Below are 25784 nucleotides of genomic sequence, written 5' to 3' on the forward strand. Positions count from 1 at the left end.
AAATATTAATATTGTGATTAAAGTTAGAATTGATATAATTTTTTTATACTAATATCTAATTATATATATATATATATATATATAGAGTAACAAATATTATTTTTAAATAACAAGCATAAAAATTAATTATTTTTATTTGTGCAACAAACTTAACACCTAATCAAATATAAGAGTATACAAGTTAAATTCTTTCAAATTTTAGATAATGAATGTTGAAATTAATTATTATTAAAAAATTAAACTCTTTCATATGAAATACTAAAAAACTTATTGTTAATTTTGGAAGTTAAAGAAAAATTTTATTTTATTACAATAAAAGAATATTTGACGGCAGATTTTAATTTGTCAAATTACTAATATAAAATATAAATTATATATAGAGTGCGAATGACAAAGAGAAATAGAAAAGAAAGAGAGATAGATAAGAGAATGTAAGAAGGAGGTTTATTAATTTTAGAAGAAAATATTTTCTCTAAATTTTAATAAGAGAGTGTCATATGACACATTTTAGTTATTAAATTAGTTAGTAATATATAAATACAATATATAATATAGCTATATTCAATTTTAGAATTTTAATTTTATTTGAATGTAATTACTAATTAGAGAATGCCATATTGTATATTTTGATTGTCAAATTTATAATTAATAATTAATAATGATATATAAGAGAGATAGAGTGAGTGAAAAAATGAGAGAGATAATGAAAGGATGAGAGAGGAGGGAAGAATTCTTTAATTTTGGAGAGAAAAATTTTATTTTAATTGCAATGAGAAAGTGACATGTGGCATATTTTAGTTGTAAAATTAGTAATACATAGTAAATATAATAGATGTGTATTTATATTTTAATATGTATTTTATATTGGTGGCTGACTTTAATTTAATGACTAATTTTAGTATACACATAGTATAACCCTTTATTTAGTGAAGTTTTAGTCTTGCATAAAAGTCTACTATAAATTTTACACAGAATCAATTCTGCAATCAAATCACAAAAATTTACTGAAGGATTAATTTATAAAGAGAAAGAGATTTCATTATTTGAACTTAAATTTAAAAAAAAAATTGTGATTGTTTAGTTTGAATTTTGGTTTTTTTAAATTTATTTATTTTATCTCTTTCATACAATTATATATTGACATGTACTTTTTTTTATATTATACAAAAGGTAATCAATAAAATATAATGGCACAAAATATTTACAAAGATACTATTATTAAACATATTATAAACAATATTGCCAACATATTAAAATAGCAAGAAGATACTTTTTAATTATTAAATTTTCTAATATGTTAATTAAGTTATTAGAATTTTATTAATATACTTAATTTTACAAATCTTAATATATTTATATTAATTCATTATTATTTTTTGTATAATTATTACACTATCTAACAATTTTTTAAACAAATATAAAAAATAAAGTTTACAAATATATCTCGTAAAAAATACTAATTTTGTTTCCTTAATAAAATTTTTAGGATATCATAATGTTTTTTACAGTTATTTTTTTTAGAGAAATACTGTAAGACCCAGAACTGTTGAAAAGTTATTATGATCAAGTCTCAAATCATATAGTTATTTATAGCCTTAATTTCAGAAATTATTTTATTAAAGATAATTAAGGCAAGTTGTGATTTATTGAATTTGAGACGAGTTATGATTATTATCTAATTTTATAATTATTGGATTATTTTCTATATTTGAATTATAAAGTTGATAGTTGTGAAATAATAAGGATTTTATATGATTTGGATTAGATAAGTAATATTTTAAATATTAATACTGCTATTTTGGAAAATGAAGAAATTAAGTATATTATTTCTAATTATTTGATTTGGACCTTCTATTGAGAGTAATTTGTAAAATGGATGAGTAAATGGTATTTTTCTATATACAATTAGTGTTGGATTTAATTTGGATTTCAATTACTATATTATCCCTATTTTTAAGTGAAATTACAAAAGTAACCCTAACCCTAATTTTCAAAATAATGAAACTCTAACCTAGCGACCCGTTACCCGACCCGGTTCCCTTTTCCCCATACCCAGCTGCAGCCGAAATTCCCTTTCTCCCCCAAAGCAGCAGCACACACGGTTTCCTTTTTCCTTTTCCATGAAAGGAAAGAAACAGAAGCAGGAAACGGAGAGAAGGGAGGAAGCAGCTCGCCGGCCAGCCGTGCCTTGCCACTGCCGTCCCCACCTCGATGCCGAACCTACCACGTCTTGCCGTTAGTCACCGCCGTCACCCACATTCTTCCCCTCATAACCTCACCCTCAGATTTCATCAACCCACACACACCGAACAAACGCACACCTATGGTGGAGAAGAGATAGGGAAGAGAGAGGGAGAGCGCACACGAGGAGCGCGACCCGCTGTGCTGCCGTGTGCCATCGCCGTCGTCGAGCTCCCAGGGCAACCACCGGCAAGATTCAAAGGAGAGAGAAGCTTGAGGAGAGAGGGAGATCGGCGGAGGGAAGGTTCTGTTCGTGCAGCCGTGCCTCCCTGCCTCAGATCCGTCACCATCTCCATTGCCTTTTCCGCCGCTGCCAGGCCGTGAACGCCGTTTCGGTGGTTGCGGTCGCCGCTGCCTAGATACATATGGTCCAAGGCACCATTGATGGAGCTCCGTTTCTGCTTCCCTGATCCGCCGTGAGTGAGCGACGTTGGGAGAGAGGGAGTCCTCGTGGAGCCACAAGCTGCGCCGGTCGCCGCCGCGTCGTGTAGGAGAGGAAGGTTGAGACCGAGCGCTGCTGGGAGAGAGGAAGACGCGGGCTGGAGGAGCTGCATCCAGTCACCGCTGTCGCCGGAGTTCTGAGGCCACTGGGACCACCGCCGGAGCTTCTGGCTACTTCTGCCGTTGCCGAAAAAAGTTGCCGGTAAGGGTTTTATTTGAGGATTTTGTCCTTTTTGAATTCTGAGGATACCGTAGTCACTGCGTGTTGGTTTCAGTTGGCGTGATACGGCTATTGTGCTAGGATTTGCTGCAAGTTGCCACTGCCGGAGTCACTACCTACCGCTTCATGGTTCAGTCACTTCTTATTTGTGGCAAGCGTTTATGTTCCGGTAACCCTTTTAGTCGCTGTCCTGTTAAACGTTGAGGTGTTGTAGCATTTGTTGTTATGAGAGTTAATCTTGGTTGTTACGTGTTGCGAATAGAGTTGCTGTAAGACCCCGAATTTTGAAAAGTAATTAATAAACTATTTATGATCCATTATATTTATTTAAGATCTTATTTTCGGAGATTTTTATAATATATAAGTTGAGTAAATTTCTATTTATTATTTAGAGTTCTTATAATTGAAAAATAATGAGTATTTTATATACTTTAATTTTAATATATAGATTTTTAACTTTATTTTATAAATGAAGGAGAATTACTCTAATTATCATTAATTTTTGTTGAATTAGTATTTATTCGGAAATAGATTTCAAGTTGATAATAAAATGGTATTTCAAAGATGGTTATTATATATTTAATTTGAATTTAGATTATTACTCTATACTTATGTTTTTATCAGATTTTAAATTACTACCTTGTCTTAATCCCTAAAATTCCCAATTTCACTACACAACACAAACCCTAATTTACGTTCACTAACCTAAACCTTACCCACACTAACACACACACACACACGGTACCTAACTCACCCCTCACTCAAGTCACACACTCAGACACAACAAGCACACACACGCTGAAACAAAATGAGAGAAGAAACAAAAAAGAAAGGAAAAAGGGGGAAGAGGGAGGTCTGAGATGGAGAGAGCGTCGGGGATGGGTGAGCCGCAACGGGGGAAGAAGGGAAGAGAGAAAAGAGGGGACCCGAGAGAGAGGGAAGGCACTGGGGAAGGAGAAGTTCGCCGCCGCCGTGGAGTATTGCTGATCGCGCCGCCGTTCGTCCTTGCCACCGCCGCGCCGTGCTACACACCGTCGCCGCCACTGTTTCGTCATGAGTGAAGAACGCGCGAGGGAGAAAACATAACCGCGAGGGAACTCAGCCATGGAGAGAGGAGATGCGCGTCGGATCTGTTGCCACCGGTCCGCCCAGCTGACCCGTCGCCAAACCACGTCGCCATCCGTGAATCTGTCTCTGTCGCCGTTGCCAGAGGTCGCCGTCGGAGCCACCGCTCCACTTCTGTCATTCTTCTTCTTACAGTGAGTTGCCCGCACCTTGAAGCTCTTTCTGTAATCATTCTAGCTACCTGTGGTTAAGGACTCTGATGTATAGATGTTGTAGGGTTAATTTTATGGGTTTGCATGTCAAAAAAATTAAGGTTGTTGCCGAGCAAATGAAGCTCCTGGCTGCTGTCGGAGTTGCTGCCGGTTAAGTTTGGGGTGGCTGGCGCGTTGTTCTTTTATTCCAGTAAGTGTCTATCTCGGAATCTTTGCCTTTGGTTTTCTGTTATGTGCTTTGAGGTTTCCACGATATTGATGTTTTAGGAATTAATAACCGGGGTTGCATGTTGGGACTTAAAGATGTATATGGTGTGGCGAAAGTGTGCGGGCTATGAATTAAAGCTGCTGTTGACTTCGGGTCGAGAGGAAAGGAATTTCTTGAGTCATTTGGATTGTGGTTTGAACGTGTCGAGGTAGGGGTCTTTTCAAAGAACTTAATTTTATGATTTGGAGTTGTTATAAATGGATATTAATGTGATAAATGTACTTTTGGTGATTGTATAAGCCTTATGTATTGCTGGGCTGTTTTGTGATGAACGTATTTGTGGTTGGATTGGATTGTTGTTTGATTTGGTTATATGGTTGGTTGTTGAAATATTTCATTACAATTTTGGAAAATGAGTTGGTTCATTGAAAATGGATTGAGTTTGGATTTTGATTTCTTGAATTATAAGAAGGATATGAATTTTCGTAATTAGTCTGATTTTAAACTGATTTGGTTTTGAACCCGTGAAAGGGATTGTATACTGGTTTGGTTGGGACCCGAAACGGGTGGCATAGTCCAAGTTTTAGGGGAGATGCTGTCGAAATTTTATGAAATTCAAGATTTTGTTTTCAAATATGATTTAGAAAAGGATTGGATTCGAGAGGTTCTATTGTTTGGTTCATGATTTAATAAGAAACAGGTGATTCAAGTTTAATCTTTTAAAGAAAGCTTATGTTTTAAGTTTGATTTAAACATGAGGGGACCTATGTTTTGCGGTTTGGTCAAAGAAGTACCCTTGGAGGATTTTTAGCGGATTTTAAAGAAAATTGAACTTTAGTTACTTAATTTCGCATTGCTTTTGAAGTATTCTCTGAATTTTAACTAAAAAAATCTGAGCCTTTGGGAAAGTTTCCGATTTAAGAATAAGAAGAAATTGGGTTTTTGAACTTAAATAATGTTGGTTTTGAAACTGGTTCAGAACTTTTGGCTTACATGCCTTGGTTTTGGTTTTAAGTCTCCATTTTAAATGATTTCAGTTTGAGTAACTATGATTCCGAGGATTTCTAAAGAGCTTAAGAAGTGAGGCAGGTTATTCTTCCCTAGAGTCTTGTGTCTTCTCAAAGAAAGTTCTGTTTTAAGGTGATGATTGAAAGTCTCTTGGAAGTTTTGTAAAATTTTATATTAAGTGACTAAGATTTGAAAGAGAATTGATTTTGAGGAAAAGTTGAAATAAGATTTTGAGTATGATTGACTGTGGATATTACTGAGAATATAATGAGAATTTTTGGCCTGGCAAGGATGGTGGTATAATCCTGCTTCCTCAGTGCGTAAACCGTTGTGCAGGGATGGTGGTTTTGTCCCGCCTGCAGTGAGGATGGTGGTTTTATCCCACTCACATATTGATAAATTATTTGGCAAGGACGGTGGTTTAATCCCGCTTGCGTGTTCCGGGCAAGGATGGTGGTTTAATCCCGCTTGCTTGTGGAACCTACGGATAAGGATGGTGGTTTAATCCCGCTTATCTGAGTCGGGTCTGGCAACATAACCAACACATGAGCTCATGGCCAGTAGGACAGGCATGCATCATATGCATTTATATGACATTGTTTGGGTGTGCATATTATAATTGGTTTGCCTATGTGAATAGTTATGTTAATTGCTAATTGCTCTACTTGATATAAATGCTTGATTGTGTTTGAACCTTCTTACTTGTGTTTGTGGCTGAGAATTGGTTGTTGATTGAGTTGGTTGGGCCTAGGGCCGTGGTTGATTATGAGATGGGCTGAATGCTATGTTTAGTTTGTGCTTTTGGTTTAGAAAAGTATGAAAAACTAAACTGGTTCAACATAGACTTAATGAACCTATGCACGGAACAGTTTGGTCATTCATGCTGTCTAGGAAAAACTTTTAAAAAGGCTTTTAGATTTCTGAGTAATTAACAACTTTCCTTTTTAGAAAGGATTCTGTATTTTGAAGATGAAATCTTTGGTTTTGAAAAGAAGCATAAGGTGGTTATTAATCACTGTACTTTAAAAACGGTTTTATTTTCGTATCTTATTATAGCAATTCTGTAACCCTATAGTGAGAACCCTTTCGAGGACGATGTTCTCACTCCCCTACAGGTTTTTCCCTTTCAGGATATGAACGACGAAGCTTCAGAAGAGTTTTATTCGCTTTTCTGTTTATGCGACATTATTTTGTATTATCTTAGTTTTTATTTTTTTCCCTCGCCTTTATCTCTAGCAATTTTCGCAAGAGGGATAGGAGTTTTGATGTGTGAAGTTTTTACATTGATATGATGTATATATATATATATATATATATATATATATATATATATATTTGTATGTTTTGTGGGTTGTATTGTAAATGTAGTTGTATGTTATCAGATAAGAAGTTTCTTGAGCGGTTATACGGTTTAAATTTTTTAAACAGGCTCATATTATAGTATTAAATATTTTAAAAGACGTCGTAATACCCGAGCTATCAGAGTGGCTCAGCCGAAAGCGTGACATTTTGATAGTTAGGGTGTTACATTATGGTATCAGAGCGGTCCTTCTTGTAGAGCCTGAGGAATGGACCGATTATGTTTCATTTGCATACTCTGAACGTCTGTCATGTAGTAGGTCTTGTTCGGATAACAAGAATTAGAACTTTATGCACATGACGGTCTATTGATTAATGCTGTTAGCCTATCATTGCATACTTCTTGGTATTAAGTTTGGCCGGCTTAATATTAGTGACTTATGTATATGAAAGCACTAATGGGTTATCATAGACGATATGCGAGTTGTAGGAAACGCGAATCGCGGATTTTGGGAACGTTAGAAATTAATTCTCAAGGTTACAGCTATGTGCCTGGTTTTCTGTTGAAGTCATGTGATGTGTTCTTTCATGGTTTATCTTGAATTTCTTGTTTGCTATTTTTTTTTGGAAAGTAGTTTGATTGTTCCAACCCTACTTCTCTGTTCATATGCTTTCTCCTTTGATTCCATCCGCATATGTCTACCTAACGTCCTTGGTGTGTTTGCCTTCCTTTGTTTAAACTCTTTTCTTGATATATATATATATATATATATATATATATATATATATATATATATATATATATATATATATATATTTGGTACAACTTTAGTCTTGTTGATGCAGTGTATTCCTTTAAGCTCCTATTCCAAGTTCTTTTTAAAGAAATTGTGATTTTACTTCTCTCTTACTTGACTATATCTACAACCATCATTCTTAAAGCCTTTATAAAATCATTTTTGATTCGGTATAACCTTCTCTAAATAAAACTTTGAAAAAAGAAATTTTTTTTTATGCAGTTTAGAAACCATTTACTCCTAATACCTGTTCTTTTCCTGGTTTATGAAAATATACTCATTTTAAAATATATATATATATACAACTTGATTTTCTAACGACTATATTACAATTTTTATGAATATTTTTGCTTGATTATGTACTTAGATACTTTTCAAAGGAAGATTTTTGTCTCTTTTTAGTTGATTTTTGTTTAATAAACTTCATTTGATCTATTTTTTTTTAATTTGAATTTGGTTTAGCATAACACGTTAATTAAGCATTCTTTACTCTTTTGAAAATGTTGGATTCATATCTTCCCTTTTAAGGATGGACCAATTCCTTTGTGAGCTTTTCACTTCTATGGATGTCATATTTGATTATGTATTTAATTACTCTCTTACTTTTGTAAACGTCACCGTTAGTCTTAATTTTCCTTCTCTTATGGATCTCACACTCATCCGAGTTAGCTTGACTTTGTTTCCATCTAATGCACCGCTTGCCCTCTTAATTGTCATTCTTTAGTCAAAGGTTTTTTCTTGAGAATTTTCTATTGATTGAGTTGTATTTTCTTGCGCGTTTTGTATTCCTTTGGATCAATTGAAAACTTGTTTGATATTTCAATCCTAGTGAATTTTGTTTAAATTCTCTTGATTTAAAGATCCTTTCTCATATGGGCTGATTTCCTTTTAAGTGCATCTTAATCTCCTGAATATTTCCGTGAAAGTGGTAATTTCAAGTATACTTTTGGAATCTTGTTTTGAACTATTTTGAAGATGTTTTGAATTCTTTTTGAAGATGTTTTAAATTAAATTTTTCTTGCTTGATTGTAACTGAAAGCCATTTATTAAATTTTGATAAGATTGTTTTGACTTAGCGTACACTTCTTTACGTGAAATTCTAAAAACCTTATCGTGCGTACGCGGAACCCTGCTTTTGATAAAAGTGTGTTTATGAAAATTTTTACCTCAGATTTTTCTTTTCTAAATAAAGTTTGACTTCTTCTATCTTTGTTATAACCTTTACACACATTTGATTGAATATGAGCTTTGAGAAAATTTTGAACAAACTTTTAATTTTCTTTCGAGTTTTATGCATACTTTTGGTTAAGTTATGCACCTAACTACCTTTCTAAATATCTGAGGAAATAATTTGCTTTTAGTCAAGTTAGTGTTCATTTTGTTTTAAAAACTCTACATAATCTATTTCAATATGAAATTTGCATCAAAGTGATGCCACATTCATACTCTTGTTATTCTTTTGCAAAATGTTGGTTACGCCTTTTCTTTGAGAATGTGAAATGGGTTTTGAAAAAGTTTCTATTCTTTATGAGCAATGCGTTCGAAGGTACTCTTAGTCCTAACTCAAGTCTTATAAACTGTCTTAAGTTTAAGGCATTCTTCTTCTATAAACTTCACACTTCTTTGATTCAACTTGATTTTGTTCAAATTACAACACTACTTTTCTTTTATTATTCTCATCGGATTTCATTGATTCAGGAGTCATTCTTGAGATTGCCAAACTAATTTCCTTTCTGGCACTTTTCATTCCTTGTGCATCCCTGATTACTTGTGATCTCAACAATCCTTTCAAGCTCCTGTGGATTTTGTCTTTGTCGCTTGTCCTTTTCCAAGGTCTTGTATACTTCTGAATAAGCGCGAGAATTGCTGTAGTGTCACGTGCGACTTTTAGGTATAGTAAGCGATACATTAGTTCTTTAAGAAGTGGTTTATGGATATAGAAGGTGAAGCGGTAAATGTGCAATGTTATGAAGAGTGTGGTAGTTTGTTCCTCGTAAAAAATTTGTGGATGTTAGGCTTGTGACAGGCTATGGGTTTCTGAAGTGACTAATGAAGTTGAGAAGTTGAAGCTCTGAAGTTGGTACAAAGTTTATGCGCAGACATTATCCTGTTTGCTCAAGTCAACCTGTTTTCAAACCTTTGCCACCTAGATACCCCTTTGTTTTTGCAAACACCGAACTTGAATACTTACACCTTCTTGTGCTCCAAGTTTTGGTAAAATAGTAACCCCCTGTAACATTTTTGTTTTAACCATCTCTTAACTTTTGCTTAGACCATGCTTTTCCCTTATATTTAAGTTTTACGAGTCATCCGGTATTTGAAAAATTATATGTATATATATGGCAAGACCTCTACTTTTCTAAAGTATACAAAAGTAAAGTATTCAAAACTATTTTAGTATGTTGTGTATTAAGTTAATTTTCGAGGACGAAAATTTTTATAAGTGGGGTAGGATGTAAGACCCCGAATTTTGAAACGTAATTAATAAACTATTTATGATCCATTATATTTATTTAAGATCTTATTTTCGGAGATTTTTATAATATATAAGTTGAGTAAATTTCTATTTATTATTTAGAGATCTTTTAATTGAAAAATAATGAGTATTTTATATACTTTAATTTTAATATATAGATTTTTAACTTTATTTTATAAATGAAGGAGAATTACTCTAATTATCATTAATTTTTGTTGAATTAGTATTTATTCGGAAATAGATTTCAAGTTGATAATAAAATGGTATTTCAAAGATGGTTATTATATATTTAATTTGAATTTAGATTATTACTCTATACTTATGTTTTTATCAAATTTTAAATTACTACCTTGTCTTAATCCCTAAAATTCCCAATTTCACTACACAACACAAACCCTAATTTACCTTCACTAACCTAAACCCTACCCATACTAACACATACACACACACACACGGTACCTAACCCACCCCTCACTCAAGTCACACACTCAGACACAACAAGCACACACACACACACTGAAACAAAATGAGAGAAGAAAAGAAAAAGAAAGGAAAAAGGGGGAAGAGGGAGGTCTGAGAGGGAGAGAGCGTCGGGGATGGGTGAGCCGCAACGGGGGGAGAAAGGAAGAGAGAAAAGAGGGGACCCGAGAGAGAGGGAAGGCGCTGCGGAAGGAGAAGCTCGCCGCCGCCGTGGAGTATTGCTGATCGCGCCGCCGTTCGTCCTTGCCACCGCCGCGCCGTGCTACACACCGTCGCCGCCACTGTTTCGTCACGAGTGAAGAACGCGCGAGGGAGGAAACAGAACCGCGAGGGAGCTCAGCCATGGAGAGAGGAGATGCGCGTCGGATCTGTTGCCGCCGGTCCGCCCAGCTGACCCGTCGCCAAACCACGTCGCCATCCGTGAATCTGTCTCTGTCGCCGCTACCAAAGGTCGCCGTCGGAGCCGCCGCTCCACTTCTGTCATTCTTCTTCTTATAGTGAGTTGCCCGCACCTTGAAGCTCTTTCTGTAATCATTCTAGCTACCTGTGGTTAAGGACTCTGATGTATAGATGTTGTAGGGTTAATTTTATGGGTTTGCATTTCAAAAAATTAAGGTTGTTGCCGAGCAAATGAAGCTCCTGGCCGCTGTCGGAGCTGCTGCTGGTTAAGTTTGGGGTGGCTGGCGCGTTGTTCTTTTATTCCAGTAAGTGTCTATCTCGGAATCTTTGCCTTTGGTTTTCTGTTATGTGCTTTGAGGTTTCCACGATATTGATGTTTTAGGAATTAATAACCGGGGTTGCATGTTGGGACTTAAAGATGTATATGGTGTGGCGAAAGTGTGCGGGCTATGAATTAAAGCTGCTGTTGACTTCGGGTTGAGAGGAAAGGAATTTCTTGAGTCATTTGGATTGTGGTTTGAACGTGTCGAGGTAGGGGTCTTTTCAAAGAACTTAATTTTATGATTTGGAGTTGTTATAAATGGATATTAATGTGATAAATGTACTTTTGGTGATTGTATAAGCCTTATGTATTGCTGGGCTGTTTTGTGATGAACGTATTTGTGGTTGGATTGGATTGTTGTTTGATTTGGTTATATGGTTGGTTGCTGAAATATTTCATTACAATTTTGGAAAACAAGTTGGTTCATTGAAAATGGATTGAGTTTGGATTTTGATTTCTTGAATTATAAGAAGGATATGAATTTTCGAAATTAGTCTAATTTTAAACTGATTTAGTTTTGAACCCGTGAAAGGGATTGTATACTGGTTTGGTTGGGACCCGAAACGGGTGGCATAGTCCAAGTTCACTACAAGAATAAAGCCGATTAGCTACAACAAAAACAGTCGGAAAATCATCACTAATCTGACGCAAAATATAATTTGTGACAGATTAGCTACCGTCTAGCAACCAATGCTTTCCTCGTTAATTACAAGTCGCAGATCAGTGAGGCAAACACATTAGTCGCTAATTCATCGGAAAAGTTTTTTAGGGACCGAATACATAGTCGCAAATCCATCACTAAATTAAAAGCTAATTCCATAGAAGAAATAGACTAACAGGTAGTTGCTAATTAGCGTCAAACTCTAGCACAGTAAACTCATCGCTAAATCGAAGCTAACTTCGTAGACAAAATGGAATGCTTAGTTGACGCTAATTAGTGACGAATTTTTCCGAATCTAACTCGTCGCAAGTTGTTCGCTAATACAATCGTAAATCTATCACAATTTGTAGCAAATCTATAGCTAATCTTTAAAATCCTTAATTAAATTTGTAGGAATTTTGTCGCTAAACCAAAGCCAATATAAATGAGAAAGCAAAGTTCCGAAGTAGTCACTAATTTGCTAGAAAATATGTATTTAATTAGTTGCAATACTATCGCAAATGTCATTGCAAATTCCTTTTAAACTAGTAACAAGTCGATAAATATTTCGCACTACAAGAAAAATTGATTTTTGCTACATTTTTAAAGCGTGCCAAAAATATAAAAAAGTGGATATACAACAACGCTTTTAGAAATGTGCCAATTGAGTTGGTTTTGGCCACGCTTCGAAAGCGTGCCAATAGGAGACATAGCCACACTTTTGAAGGGAGAAAATAAGAAAATATAAAAAGATTTGATTTTTTTATTAATTTACATGAATTATTTACATAGTATAATTATAATTTAAAAAATTACAAATCTATAATAAAACTAATAATTTAATTTACATACTGCAAATGTAATGCCAACAAGTCATAACAACCTCTGTTTCAAGGTGAAATATGGAGAAAAATGCCTGACCCATTTTTGGTAAATTTACCGGGAAACTATTAATTGAGTGGTGATTACTTCATCAGTTCTGCATACTTCTGCATATTACAAAAAAGAAAAACAAATCAATAGAAAAATAAAAAAAAATTGTCCATACATGAGGTCATAGAACTAGCCAAACTAACCCATGATACAGAATTCCATAAATGGATTCATACAAGATGATCACCAAAAAAGTAGCAAGAAATTCAACAAAAAAGAAAAGAAAAGAAATTCATAATCATAAAATCGAACAATAGTCAAAATCAAAGGTACTGCACTACACTACACAACGTCATGTGATTTTTGTTTGCATGCAAAAGAAATTAATCAAGATAAACAACAAAATCAAATAGAAGAAAACAAGATGAGAAAATTATATGAAATTATTATCAAGAGAGAAAAAGAAGTGCAAAACAATTAGTATAAATTAAACAAAAGGCATAAAGTGATGATGATGATATAGAATCTTGGATATGTGTGGTATATAAATACATGTGTTGTTTAACTCATTTTCAATTACTAATCAATTCCTTTGTAATCCGATCATATCTCGTAAGTCCTTATTCAATAGAACAATTTTATCACTTAAACATTCAACTTAAATTCTTGTTACTTCTTTACTCCCCACCGCTTAGTCCCGTACAACAAAATGACGAAAGTTAACTTTAAAATAGTAAGGAGCAAAGATGAGTTTACATTCTAAATTCAGTGTATATGTCCTTTCTATACACAATTAAGGGTAGTCCACACCTCACAACTGTTTAAAACATACCTAACATATGTGTATATAACTTTTCTCCAACATCCTAAATACATACTATCATATTTTTGTTTCCACGAGAAAATAGAAAGAGAAAATTCCATGACTTTGAAATTAGTTCATATACTCAAACCACAAGAGAATAGAATACAGTTTATTATTTTATGGTTAAGTTTTGCACCCGATATAGTGATAAGTTCTTATAGAAATAAAATTGATGAACTACTCCTAAATTTTAGAATTAAACATATTAATTCCAAATAAAATGATTACTCCATAATTTTGTAAAAGTATAATTTGGTAGAGGAATTAATTAAACTATTTAAAATTTTAAAAGATTAATTTATTCTTTTGTTTTATAAGAGACTCATTTGCTTAATATTTTAAAAGAGAGAAATTAAACAATCAATTTTCTTTAATTACTCACTAATTTGTGAAGCAAAAATATAAAAGGGACCATTTAGGTTCTTACTCTTAAGAAAAATCCTCCATCCATTAGACTAGCAACTTTTAAAACAATTTATCTCACCTCTATAATAGGAGGAACCAATGGTCTTTTCCATTTCAACTCTTTGGTTAAGAAGTCCAATTTCTTCTCTTCATTCCACTCACTGTATGTACCCATTCTCAAGTACTTGATAATTGCATCAACTGTTTCAGAATGTCTAGTAGATTCCTATGATAGATCTAATTTTCAGGGCACATGTGATTATAAAAGGAAAAATGAGCAACATATTATTCATACCTGATGAAAATCAAGCTTCATTAACATCATTCCAAAGGTAGAAACTCTTCGAATTAAGTCAGCTAGTCGACCATCAGCTAGCACTGCAGGTCCACATGATTGCTGAGGAAATCGAGAGTTAAAATAAAACTTTGAAAGGACAACTTTGAAGGGTATATATAACTATTTGAGTCCTTACCCCACAGCTTAAGCGTTTAGGAGATAGAATTCACGCATGGTATCAAAGCCTATAACAGAAATTGTTTCTCATTCTTCTATGTATTAATTGAATTTAACATAGGTTACATGTGGTATGTGTATTGTCAAAGCTTAAAACTCAAGAAAAAGATTATTGTGAGATTACATATTAAATATATAACCATTTATGATCATGTACCTCTACCAATAGCTTAAGCTTTTGGGGTAAGATATTTCATTATAGCATGAAAAGTAGCAGTAGGAGAAAGCACCAGAGATTCATAACAGAGGAGCAGAGGTTCCAAAAGCTGATCTGTTGTTTCATAAAAATCAGATGGATTTTGCTCATATGGACAATCCTCTAAAAGAAACTCTAGCCGACTTTGAGTTCTTTAAAGCTAAACACATGGAACAGAAAATGAATTCGTTCACTACAATATTATAAATTATAAACTAATTATTTCAATTACTTGCTAAAGACAAAACTGAAAATCAACAAGTTTACATAATAATATAGATAAATGCATTAACTTTAAGGTAAAAAATTGCATACAGTTGTCTGCATGTGAAATTGATAGTTGAAGATTATTAGATGACAATTTCGTCAAATATGTCAAATCATCTAACGGTTCTTATCTGTTAACTTTACATAGAGATAATTGTAGTTTCTACCTAAATTTAATGGATCATCATAAATTAACCTTTTATGGACAATTATAAATCTATTTGTGAAATAAAAGTCAAATAGGAATGCCATTCACCCTTTATTAAGAATTAATCGTGCAACAAGTTCTATGATTAGTTAATGATTCGTCACAATCACAAACATCCATAATCTTTCAAGTAAGGGAAAAATTAAGCCAAACCATATGAGACAAGAGAGGAATGGTAGCGGATATTTATATTCTCTAGGCCTCAAAAGTGGGAACTTCTTAACTGTACGGCCAACTTCAACACCCTTAGATTCATAAGCCTGCAGTTGATTATACTCAAACACGGTCTTATCCCACTGCTTTCTGTAATCATTGTCCATATAGAAGTTTCTTAGCATCTCAGACAAAATATCATTGAATATAGTCACGCTCAAATAATTAAAATCAATAAATTAAAATCAATAACAATTAACAAATTAAAAAAAAATTACAGTAGCAGGCTGGCAGCAGCTAGCACTGAAGAACAACAAATCAATAGCAAGAACAAATTAATAGCAAGAAATAGCAACAACAAATAATAGCAGTAGTGCAATGAAAAACAGAGAAACAATAGCAAGAACAACAAACAATAGCAAGAACAGAGATCGAAAATCAAAAAGCAAAAAATAGCAAGAAGAGACTGAATCATAAATTGAAGAACCAACCCGACTCTCCATTCTTGATGAGTTGATGATGGAGTGGCAAAGTGCAGGGAGGACCACGGAAAGAGAGAGGCGCTACGAGGACGACGGCGTCCTGCACTGCTGATGGAGAGTTGCTATGGCCTGTGTGGAGAACGACGATGTGTTGCTGGCCTGCTGCTGCGTGGAGCCTTGCCAGGGAGGACGACGGAGAGAGAGAGGTGCTACGAGGAAGGGAGGGGAAGAGGAAAGGGTCGCAGGACACGAGCAAGGGTTGGTGCCGTCCGGCGACGTCAATGGCGGAGGAGAGGGAGGAGTTTTAATGCTGTGAGAAATGAGGGGATGAGGATTTTCGGCGCTGAGGATTGGAGAGTGAAGAGGGAGTTAGGGTTACTAGTGCGCCTAGCGCATTTCACTCATTTGGGAGTGAGTGGGGTTGTGTTTGGGGGGAATTTAGATGTTTTAAATTTTAAATTTTTATTGTAGAGGGTAAAGCCTTATTTTTATTTTTGAATAGATTTTTTTATATTTTTTTTGTTTCTCATTTATATAAATGGTGAAAGATTTTATTTTATTTTTAAAATAAAATTTAAAATTTAGAGGATTTAAATCTTTTTAAAAAGAGAATTGTGAACGGTGTGAATAATTTAAAAATTTTTAAGATAACTAGTTCTTAATAGTAATTTAGTATAATTATAATATTATAATATATTAAAATTATTTTTAAAATATATCAAATATTTATTTATTAATTTATTAATGAGTTAAAATAATTATTTTAATTTAAAATATAAAATTATTTAATTATTTTATTTTTCATAAGATTAAATTTAAAAATTTTTATTATTTAAATTAAATTTTTTTATTTTTATTATCTTACAATTATTTACATTTTAATTATGTATAATAACTAATTATTAAAAAATTATTTAAAAGTCTTAATTAAATAAGGTTAATTTAAAAGAAATTTAATTTAGTTTATTTTAATATTTTAAAAATAAAATTTTTGAATAAATGAAATCATTTCTAACTAATTTATCAAAAACAAAAAAAAATGATAAGAACCATGGGAGAAAGAAATTACATAGAACATCCTATATAAGAAGTGAAGTTAATGCGTAATGTACGTGTTCAGTATAAAAAAAAGTAGTCAAGATTTTTATTAGTGAAGAGTTTTTAACAATAATAATATATTAACAAATTTGTGGTTTAATTGGAACAAAAAATTTAAGAAAAAGCTTTTGATTTGAATTGTTTGAAATTTTTTAGAATTGACATCTTGCTAGAATATTATAAATTATTAGTTATTAAAAATTAGCTAGTTAATTATTAGTCACAACTTTGGTACTTTAATAATTGGATTTGGATCCTCTAAAATTTGAATTACACTTTAGAGAGTAAAGTGTGATCTCTCATCATTAATTTCATAAGTGGAACCAAGAATAAATATGAAAGAGAAACTATTCAAGAGTAGAAGATCACACTTTACTCTCTAAAGTAAAATTCAAACTTTAGAGGATCCAAATCCTTAATTATTCTCTCGTTTAAAATTGCTTTAGATTAGTGACAAAATTGTGACAAATTACATTAGTGTGTTTGGCAAATTTATTTCAAATTTTTTATGAATTTTCCATGGATTTATATAGAGGTTAGTGATTAGTAGCAACATGAAATAAGGACAGAATAAGGACTAACATTTTTTCTAACAAATTAGTAGCAACATGAAATAAATGAGAAAAGTATATCGGTTGCTAAACGGTCGCTAATTCCTCACTAAATAAGCTTTTGATTAGTGACTCAATTGCGACCAGTTACTTCTAAAATTTTTTCGATCAACTTTGGATTTGTTATAACTCTGCGACGGATTTCCAACGAGATTAGCGAGTAATTTGCTACAAAATAGGTAGGATATAGCTTTTGCTTTGCGACAAGATTGCAGTTGCCAAGTCACTAGCTAAATTAAACTTGCGACAACTTAGCGACAAATGTATTTCGCCCGCTAATCAGCGACTTGAAATCAGCGAACGAAGTGTGTCAGTTGTTAAACAGTTGCAAATTTCTTGCTACTTAGGTCATAGGCACTCAATATCCGTATTTCTACTTTAGCGACTAATTAGCAAGGAACACTTTCCTAGCTGAATGATATATCCGTTGCGACGAGTTAGCGACGACTGTTTTCTGTCACTACCCTAATTTTTAATTTTACAATATTATGCGACAAATTAGCGAGAAACAAATTGCTCGCTAAAAATAAAAACTTTGGCGACAAATTAGCTAGGAATTTGTCAATCGCAGAATACATTTCAAGTCTTTGTGACAGATTAGCTAAGGACATTGTTCCTCACTAATTAGAGTTTTTCACACAAAGTTTATTTAGCGACGAACTAGTGTGTGAATTGTTTCTCACTACTTTACTTTTATTCGATTGAACTCCTAAGTGACTGATTTGCTAGAACATTGTCACTCGCTAATTAATTTGTGAGAAATTAGCGAGAAAATTTTTCTCGCTCTTTTTTTAGCTATAAAAGTCAATCTGTGAGAAACAAACTTACTCGTAAATCTCTCGCTAATCAGTCGTTTTTCTCAAGTTCGGGTATTTTGTGACCGCTTATTAATTTTGTCGTTAGTGCGTCACTAATTCCTCGCAAGTTAGTGACGGATTAGTGACAAAAAATATTTCTCGCAAAAATTCGTCGCTAATTTGTCAAATTCTTGTAGTGGTTTTAGGGGAGATACTGCCGAAATTTTATGAAATTCAAGATTTTGTTTTCAAATATGATTTAGAAAAGGATTGGATTCGAGAGGTTCTATTGTTTGGTTCTTGATTTATTAAGAAACAGGTGATTCAAGTTTAATCTTTTAAAGAAAGCTTATGTTTTAAGTTTGATTTAAACATGAGGGGACCTATGTTTTGCGGTTTGGTCAAAGAAGTACCCTTGGAGGATTTTTAGCGGATTTTAAAGAAAATTGAACTTTAGTTACTTAATTTCGCATTGCTTTTGAAGTATTCTCTGAATTTTAACTAAACAAATCTGAGCCTTTGGGAAAGTTTCCGATTTAAGAATAAGAAGAAATTGGGTTTTTGGATTTAAATAATGTTGGTTTTGAAACTGGTTCAGAACTTTTGGCTTACATGCCTTGGTTTTGGTTTTAAGTCTCCATTTTAAATGATTTCAGTTTGAGTAACTATGATTCCGAGGATTTCTAAAGAGCTTAAGAAGTGAGGCAGGTTATTCTTCCCTAGAGTCTTGTGTCTTCTCAAAGAAAGTTCTGTTTTAAGGTGATGATTGAAAGTCTCTTGGAAGTTTTGTAAAATTTTATATTAAGTGACTAAGATTTGAAAGAGAATTGATTTTGAGGAAAAGTTGAAATAAGATTTTGAGTCTGATTGACTGTGGATATTACTGAGAATATAATGAGAATTTTTGGCCTGGCAAGGATGGTGGTATAATCCTGCTTGCTCAGTGCGTAAACCGTTGTGTAGGGATGGTGGTTTTGTCCCGCCTGCAGTGAGGATGGTGGTTTTATCCCACTCACATATTGATAAATTATTTGGCAAGGACGGTGGTTTAATCCCGCTTGCGTGTTCCGGGCAAGGATGGTGGTTTAATCCCGCTTGCTTGTGGAACCTACGGATAAGGATGGTGGTTTAATCCCGCTTATCTGAGTCGGGTCTGGCAACATAACCAACACATGAGCTCATGGCCAGTAGGACAGGCATGCATCATATGCATTTATATGACATTGTTTGGGTGTGCATATTATAATTGGTTTGCCTATGTGAATAGTTATGTTAATTGCTAATTGCTCTACTTGATATAAATGCTTGATTGTGTTTGAACCTTCTTACTTGTGTTTGTGGCTGAGAATTGGTTGTTGATTGAGTTGGTTGGGCCTAGGGCCGTGGTTGATTATGAGATGGGCTGAATGCTATGTTTAGTTTGTGCTTTTGGTTTAGAAAAGTATGAAAAACTAAACTGGTTCAACATAGACTTAATGAACCTATGCACGGAACAATTTGGTCATTCATGCTGTCTAGGAAAAACTTTTAAAAAGGCTTTTAGATTTCTGAGTAATTAACAACTTTCCCTTTTAGAAAGGATTCCGTATTTTGAAGATGAAATCTTTGGTTTTGAAAAGAAGCATAAGGCGGTTATTAATCACTGTACTTTAAAAACGGTTTTATTTTCGTATCTTATTATAGCAATTCTGTAACCCTATAGTGAGAACCCTTTCGAGGACGATGTTCTCACTCCCCTACAGGTTTTTCCCTTTCAGGATATGAACGACGAAGCTTCAGAAGAGTTTTATTCGCTTTTCTGTTTATGCGACATTATTTTGTATTATCTTAGTTTTTATTTTTTTCCCTCGCCTTTATCTCTAGCAATTTTCGCAAGAGGGATATGAGTTTCAATGTGTGAAGTTTTTATATTGATATGATGTATATATATATATATATATTTGTAAGTATTGTGGGTTGTATTGTAAATGTGGTTGTATGTTATCAGATAAGAAGTTTCTTGAGCGGTTATACGGTTTAAATTTTTTAAACAGGCTCATATTATAGTATTAAATATTTTAAAAGACGTTGTAATACCCGAGCTATCAGAGTGGCGCAGCCGGAAGCATGACATTTTGATAGTTAGGGTGTTACAGTTGCTGTGGTCACTGCAAAAGTGAGCGAAGCCGTGATTCAAGCTGCTGGTAATTTCGGGTTAAGAGAGAATGTTCCTGTGACGCGTTTGGGTTATGGAATTTGCGTTTTGAGGTAGGGGCGCTTTCCAAAAACTATATTTTATATGTTGAAATTATTACATATGGATACTGTTGTGAGACAATTTTGTATTTGGTGATGGTATCAGCCTTATGTATTATTGATTGTCTCAAATGATTATGAATGTTTGCTTGGCTGGATTGTTGTGTGTTTTTGTGAGATGCAATGTTTTGAAGTTGATTCTTGAAAGGTTTGAAATCTGAGTTTAATCCGTTGAGGATTGATCTGAATTGAGTTAATTAGTTTGATGATGTAAAATGTCGAATGCACTTTTGAATTCAACCTGGTTTACTTTAATTGACTTGGTTTTGGACAAAAGATTTGTTATTGAACCGTTTCTTTAAAGCTGTGGAAATGAGTTAAATCGGTTGATATTGATTTGATTTTGAAACGGTTTTCTTGAAATATGGAATTGAGATGACTGTTGGATTTTGGCTTGCCTTGGACTGATTTTTGGATTTTGGGCTGTTGAAAAGGATTGTGAAACGGTTTAGTTGGGACCCGAACCGGGTGGCAAAGTCCAAGTTTTAGGGGAGGTGCTGCCAAAATTTCTATAAAATCCGAGTCTTTATTGAAAGGTTGTCGGGAAAAATGATGAGTTAAAGACTCCTACTATTTTATTTGAATTATCAAGAAAAGGATGATTCATGCTTTTGAAATGAATTATTAAAGAGGAAATTGTGATTTAGTCTTGCTTCTTAAGAAAAGCATTGTATCTCTTTTGGGAGAAAGTTATTTAGATGAAACTTATGTTTTAAAGCTGTTTTAATTGTGACAATGGCTATGGCTTTGAATTTGACTTGAGGGTTTCAATTAGAGGAGTTTCAATGACTTTGAAAGAACCTGAATGTCTATTGACAAGTTTCATTTTAAAATGTTTTGAGAAAGGTTTTAAGTACTCTTTGAATTCTGAATTCTTGCAAGACTAAAACAATTTTGAGTCGTTGAAACGTTCTAGAATTTATCATGGGGGTTGAAGTTGGTTTTGCCTAAGTAAAGGAAACGGATTTGAAGAAGTGAAAGATTATATGACTCGGTTTGACTTAGATCCTATTTTATTGCTCAAATCAGGAAGCCAAGGTTTTTAATGAATTTAAATGAACTTGGCGAAATGAGTTATGTTATTCTCCCCTAAAGACTTGGGACTCTGCTAAGAAACTTTGTTATAAAATCCCATTGTGGGATGGGTGATTTTGAATGTTCCCAAATTGAATCTTTAACTTTCCATGGTTTTGGAAGTTTTGGAAAGAGGATGCCAAGAGCAGCTTTGTTTTAAAAAGGGAACTTACTTTGAGTAAATTTGGCTTATAAGCTTGAGATGATTTGAGAAATGAGATCTTTAAAGCCAAGGCTGAAAAGAGTTGAAACTTGATTTCAAAGTGAAATGAATTGAGAAAAAGTGATTTATGGCTTAAATGCCGATTTTATGAGTTTAATGATGTTGAATGGTGGAAGTGCTGTTTTGTCATGGGTCAGAATGGCTGTGTATGATTATGAACATTGGCTGGTTCTGGATTAAACCGTGAGCCGGAATGGCTGTGTATGATATTGATTCATGACTGATTGCCGAATGAGTTATGGGCCGTATGGCCGACTATGAATTATGAATTTAAGCCGGATGGCTGAGATGGATGTTGATCTATGACTGGGACTGAATGAATATATGCTTGAGATTCCTGGGTAGTAGCAAGGGTTGTGGTTCGTCCTACTTGCTCCAGGTCAGAGACTGTGACGCCTGGGTAGTAGCGGTAGTAGTGGTGATTCCCCTCGCTCCAGGTTGAGCTTTTAAGCATCCGCCTGGATAGTAGCCACAGTAGTGGTTATTCCACTGGCTCTGGGTTGAGCGGGTAGTAGCAATGGGGTTGTAGCTCAAACCTACTTGCTCCATGATGGGTGTTTCTGTCCATGGTTAGCTACCAGGACTTGTCGGGTTGGCTCTATAACCGACAGATGATATCATCAGCCACTAGGGACAGGCATGCATCATATGCATCTATGTGATATTGTTTGGGTGTGCATATTATACTTGGTTTGCCTATGTGATTAATTGCTAATTTTTCTATTTGCAATAACTGTTTGTTTGTGCTTGCATCTTCCTATTTGTGTTTGCTACTGGGACTCTGTTGGACTGTGGTGATTGATTGATGGTTGGATTGTTTGGGCCTAGAGCCGTGGTTGGAATGAGATGAACCGATGGTTGATTTCGGTTTTGTGTTTTTGGTTTGGAATAAAATATGAAAGGCTATTTTGGTTCAGCATATATAAACCGTTTTGAAAAGTTTTTGAGTTTTTTTGAGAATTGAACTGTTCCTCTTTCAGAAAAGATTTTCGATTCCTCTTTTATTGTAAATCGTTGTTTTTGAAAAGAGGCATAAGACGGTTATTAATCACTGGTACGATTTATCTTCACGTATCCTATTACAGTAATTCCCAAAAACCCTCTACTGAGAACCCTTTCGAGGATGATGTTCTCACCCCCCCTACATTTTTCCCCTTTCAGGGTATGGGCGCAGAAGTCACGAAGAGTTTATTTTGTTGTTGTTGAAAAGCTCTGTATTGCTTTAGATAATTATTTATTATACCCTCGCCTTTATCTTGATATATTCTGTAAGAGGGATAGGAATTGTATTGGGTAATGCTTGTAATATTATTTATATATATGTGTATATATATGGATGTACTCTTTGTGAGTTGTTGTAAGTGTATTGAATGTATGGATGTACGTTATCGAACGAAAGTATTTTTGGGAGCGGTATTACAGTTTAAAGTTTTAAACAGGATCATATTTTAGTATTAAATAGTATAAGTGTCGTCGTAATGTCCGAGCTATCAGAGTCGCGCAGCCGGAAGCGTGAGCTTTGGTAGTTAGGGGCGTTACATTATGGTATCAGACCAGTCCTTCCTGTAGAGCCTGAGGAATGGACCGACTATGCTTCAGTTGCATACTCTGAGTATTTGTCATGTAATAGGTCTTGTCGAATGACGAGAATTAGAGCTTTATGCACATGACGGTCTATTAATTAACGCCGTTAGTCTTGCATTGCATAATTCCTGGTATTAAGTTTGGCCGGCTTAATACTATTGAATTATGTATATGCACTGATGGGTTATCATAGATGATGTATGAGTTTTGAGCAAAGCGAATCGCGGGTTTTGAGAACGTTGGAAACTATTTCTCGAGGCTATTCAGTTGTGTGTCTTGGATTCTGTTCGAGTTGACCTGTTCTTTCATGTCCTAACTTGAAGTTCTTGTTTGCTAATCCTTTTGAGAAGCAGTTTGATTTTTCAACTCTATTCTTCTAATCTTATGCATTCTTGTTTGACCTTAAGTGCATATGCTTGTTTAAAATCCTTGTTGCATCTATCTTCCTCTGTTTGAATTCTTCTTGATTCATGTATTCTTTGATATGGTTTCGAACTTGTCCCAATTCGTTGTTCATTTTAACTTCGGATTTCGAGTCCATTTTTAGAGAACTTGTTGGTTCAGTTTTCCTCTTCTTTGACAGTGATTACAGCTAATTTTGAGAGTTTTATGAAAATTACTGTTGGATAGATATATACTTATCTATATATATGAACTTTGAAGATTTCTTATGCAGTTTAACAACTATTTATTTCTAATACCTCTCCTGTGCTTTTACTGGTTTATGGAACTACATTTACCTTAAATTACAATTTGGCTTTCTAGTAATTTTACTATAGTTCCAATGCACATCTTCATTTGATTATGTATTTGGATATTTTTCAAAATTTTGAAAAGAAAGGATTTCTCGCTTTCATCCCGGTTGAGTTTTGTTTGATAAACTTTACTTAATTCATTTTGATTTGAGTTTGATTTAGCATACTACATGGTTTATGCCATTATTGTTCTTTTGAAAATGTTGGACTCATGGATTTCTTATGAGAGAACTCATTCCTTCTTAAGCTTTTCACCTCTATGAATGTCATACGTGATTCTGTTTTTAATTATACATCTACCTTTTGGGAACACTACAATCAATCTCAACTTTCCTTTCTCTGGTGAATCTCATTCTTATATGAGTTAGTTTGATTCGTTTCAAACATAGTACATCATTCATCCTCTCATTGTCTTTACAAGAGTTTTTAGTCAAAGATTTATCCTTGGGAAAATTACTAATGATTGGGTTGTATTTTCCTATGACTTTTGTATTCTTTTGAATCAATTGAAATCTTGTTTGATGTTTCATGCCTAGTGGATCTTGTTTGAACTATCTTGGTTTAAGATCCTTTCTTGCATGGCTTGACTCCTTTTTAGTACATCTTAAACTTCTTGAATGTTCTTCTGAGATGGTGATTTCAAGAACACTTTTGGAGTCTTGTTTTGAACTTTTTAAAGAAGTTTTGAATTCTCTTTGAAGAAATATTAAACAGAATTTATTTTCTGTTGCTTGACTGAGATTAAAACCATTGTTCGATTTTGACAAAGCTGTTTTAAAGTTGGCATGTGCTATTTTAAATGAAGTTTTGAAGAGCTTCCTTGTTTAGTGGAGACCTGTTCGTTTGTAACGCACCACTTATTTCCTTTACCAAATTGTAAGCAAATTTTTATCTCGGAGTTTCCTTTCTAAAAAGAGTTTAACTTCCTCTTTCGCCCTTGCTATGAATGTTATACACGCTTGCTTGAATATGAACCTTGAGGATTTTTGAACAAGCATTTGATTACTTCCGAGTTTTTATGAACTGCTTTTGGTTAAGTTGTGCATCTAATTATCTTTCTAAAATATTTGAGAAAATATTTTAGCTCTTAGCCAAACCTGTGTGCATTTTATTTTTAAAACTCTACATGATCTACTTTAACATGAAATTGTATTGAAGTAAAGCCATATTTATGCTTTTGCTACTCTCTTGAAGAATGTTTGCTGCTCAACTTTTCTTTTATACTGCGAAGTGGTTTTTCCGCAAGTTTCGGTTCCTTTATGAACAATGTATTCAGAAGTACTTTTAATCGTGCTCTTGAGTTCTGTGAGCTTTGTCTTGGGTTTGAAATATTCTCTTCTGTAAACCTTATACTTCTTCGACTCAGCTTGAGTTTGTTTCAAACTGATGCGCTGGTTTTCTTCCTATTGATCTTGTTGAACTTCTTTGATCCAAGGGTTATCTTTGAAGTTGTCAATTGATTTATTTCTAGCAAACTTCATTGCTTGCGCGTCTTTGTTTGTCTGGAAATTGGATACATTCTCTTAAATCTATGAGTATTACCCTTGACAATTGTCTCTCCGTTCTAAATTTTGTA

General features: G+C 33.9%; 2 long non-coding RNA genes and 1 pseudogene across 5 annotated transcripts; 2 read left to right on the plus strand and 1 right to left on the minus strand.

The window, feature by feature from the left end:
- LOC112764330 (aspartate aminotransferase, mitochondrial-like) overlaps positions 1-25784 on the minus strand; it is a 61874-nt pseudogene that overhangs the window by 25234 nt on the left and 10856 nt on the right.
- Positions 2032-6799, plus strand: LOC112764331 (uncharacterized). Of its 4 annotated transcripts, none has more exons than XR_003183113.3 (5): positions 2032-2884; positions 2958-4161; positions 4244-4369; positions 4447-4595; positions 6511-6799. It is a non-coding gene; the product is annotated as an uncharacterized lncRNA (long non-coding RNA). The 4 variants fall into 4 exon arrangements; XR_011875198.1 differs by having other exon boundaries at positions 4281-4369; XR_003183115.3 differs by lacking the exon at positions 6511-6799 and having other exon boundaries at positions 4447-4819.
- Positions 9190-11601, plus strand: LOC112764333 (uncharacterized). The gene is made up of 3 exons (XR_011875199.1): positions 9190-10944; positions 11063-11151; positions 11229-11601. It is a non-coding gene; the product is annotated as an uncharacterized lncRNA (long non-coding RNA).

This window comes from Arachis hypogaea, chromosome 17 (assembly GCF_003086295.3).
Source record: "Arachis hypogaea cultivar Tifrunner chromosome 17, arahy.Tifrunner.gnm2.J5K5, whole genome shotgun sequence".
NCBI lineage: Eukaryota > Viridiplantae > Streptophyta > Magnoliopsida > Fabales > Fabaceae > Arachis > Arachis hypogaea.